A 2,796-nucleotide genomic window follows, 5' to 3' on the forward strand; every position below is an offset into this window, starting at 1 on the left:
ATATATATATATATATATATATATATAATGTATGTATGTATTTGTGTATGTGTTTGTCCTCCCGCCATCGCTTGACAATCGATGTTGGTGTAAATACGTACCTGTAACTTAGCGGTTTGGCCTAAGTAACCGATATAAGTTCTAAGCTTACAAAGAATAACTCCAGGGTTCGATTTGTTTGACTAAAGGCGGTGCTCCAGCATGGCTGCAGTCAAATGACTGAAACAAAAAGATAAAAGAATATACATGTATATAAATACACACACACACACACACACACACACACACACAAATGTAAGGTCTGCAATTCAATGGTTGAAAGTTAATCGATTACATCAACCCTAGTGTTTCATTAGTGTCGATTTGATCAAAGACCTCGAATGAATTTGAACTCAAAACAGAAGACCGGAACAAATATCGCAAGAGACTTTGTCTCTACCACTTTAACAAACTGACCGACATCGTCCTCCACACAAACACACTCATGGCTGCGTTGTTGCGAACCAAATGCCTTCTGATGATTCAAACTGGTGGGCGGAAATTGTGCGGAAGCCGTCGTGAGTGTGTGTGTGTTTGTATGTGGAGAGAGAGAGAGTGAGGGATCACGTGATCAACCAGTCTATAAGATGTTATACATTGCGGGTCACAATGTATTTCGCATTGTTTTAGCATTTGAATGATGCCACGCCGCTGGCCGGATGGGCAGGCCAACATTCTCTCCCCCTAGTCGATTGCGGGGATTACCACAGCTGAGTGGACTGGAACAATTATAAAATAAAGTGTTCTGCTCAAAAACACAACGCTGCGCTCGGTCTGAGAATCGAACCCACAATTTAGTGATTATGAATGCAGCACCCTAACCACTTGGCCAATCGCCTTCGCATATATTTATTCACACATGTGTGTGCGTGTGATATGCATTTATCTCTCACAACGAGTGTTGGTTCATTTGCGTCTTTTTTAACGTAAGGGTTCGGTACCAACAGTCGGACAGAATAAATACCAGACTTTAAAAGTGAGGACTGCCATCGATTGATGAACTGGACCCTTCACATGCTGCTCCATCGTGGCCGCAATTTAATGACTGAAGCAAAAGAATGAAAATACACACTGGACAAAAATCCTCGAAGTCGATAGACCCCCCGCCTCCTCTTATACGCGCGCGCACAACATGTCTATATATATATATATACACATACACGCATATATTCACATACACACACAAATGTGTGTTTATGTTTTTATTTCTCAAAGGAAAAAATTCAGGAAACAAACGAACAAAGAAAATGTGTGTACATGTAAGGTGTGTGTGTACACACACACACACACACACACAAATATATATATATATATATATATATATATATATAGACACATATGTACATAGTATTAATCCTTTGTTTTCTCATCCGAATTCTCCCCCTCTCTTATTTCTGTCTATAAACTCTGCCTCCCCTTCCTTTTTCCACTACTCCTGCCACTTCTTTTCCGATTCTCGTTTCTCCCTTTTATTCACCTCCGCCTCCATCGTCTAATCTCCCCTTTGTGTGTGTATGTGTATGTATATATTCGTGTGCTTCGGTGTTTACGTGTGTGTGTGTGTGTGAACCACTACTTTCATCTCTTCGTATTTTCCCCTTTCTTTTTATACTTAACCCTCTCCCTTCTCCCCTTTTTCCTCTTCATTTTTTTCCTACAGATTCTTTTTTTCTCTGCTCCTCCCCTTCTAACTTCACCTCCTACTACTACTTAGCTGTTTCAGTTTCGCAGTCAGTGTCGATAGCCACTACTACTACTCCTCCTCTGCTGCTGCTACTTGCACTCGTCCTCTTAACGTTTCTGTCATCACTTTAGTGTAGATAGTCTCTTAACTACTGAAACGAAACGAAACGATATATCCCCGATTCTAATGCCGGCAACTTACAAAATTAAAGAACAAAAGCTAGATTTGACTGAAAAAAACAAAAGAAACAACTCAGTATTTAACTCGATATTTAGACTATAAAACAAGTGAAAAAAAATATATATTACGGTTTAACAATTATTGAAAAAAAATTTTAATTTCCTCTTCGTTGAGGTTATTTTTATTTTTAATTAAAATAATATATCATTAATAATTTTGGAAAGAATACCAAATGAATACATAGTATATATATATATATATATATATATATATCCCCTCTCTTTCTAATATGTATGTGTGTACGAATATATAGGTGTGTGTGTGTATAGATGTATTGTTTGAGTCGGTTTCGTATTTTGTTTTTGTGTCGTCTGCGAAATGAAGGGAAAGAAAAGAGTGGGAGGGAAAAAGGAGAGAGTAACAATGTAAGAGACGAAGGGGAGAGAGAAATAGACAGGGTATAATAGAGAGGTGGAAGAGAGAGCTTACCTATAAAAGAGACAAAGTGGGAGGAGAGATAGAGGTACGAAATAAAAAGGAAGTGAGTGTCACGAGTAAAGTATTAATAAAAATAATAAACATATATATACGTGTGTGTGTGTGTGTGTGTGATAGACAGAGAGGGATATGTGTATATATATATATAGAGATAGGGTGATAGAGAGTAAGAAAGAAAATGTGGGTGAATGAAAGAGGAAGTGTTAAGAGTAGAGAGAGGAGAAAAAGTGAAAAGCAGTGATAGAGACTGTGAGTAATAGGAGGAGGTGGAAACTAGAGGAAGTAAACACAATGAAAGATAAAGATTGAAGGTGGGAGTGAGTGAGTGAGAGAGTGAGTAAGGTGTGAATGAGGGAGGTTAAGGAGTGTGTGAGGGAGAAAAGGAAGTGAGAGAG

The sequence above is a fragment of the Octopus bimaculoides genome, chromosome 26 (genome assembly GCF_001194135.2).
Source record: "Octopus bimaculoides isolate UCB-OBI-ISO-001 chromosome 26, ASM119413v2, whole genome shotgun sequence".
NCBI classification, from domain to species: Eukaryota; Metazoa; Mollusca; class Cephalopoda; order Octopoda; family Octopodidae; genus Octopus; species Octopus bimaculoides.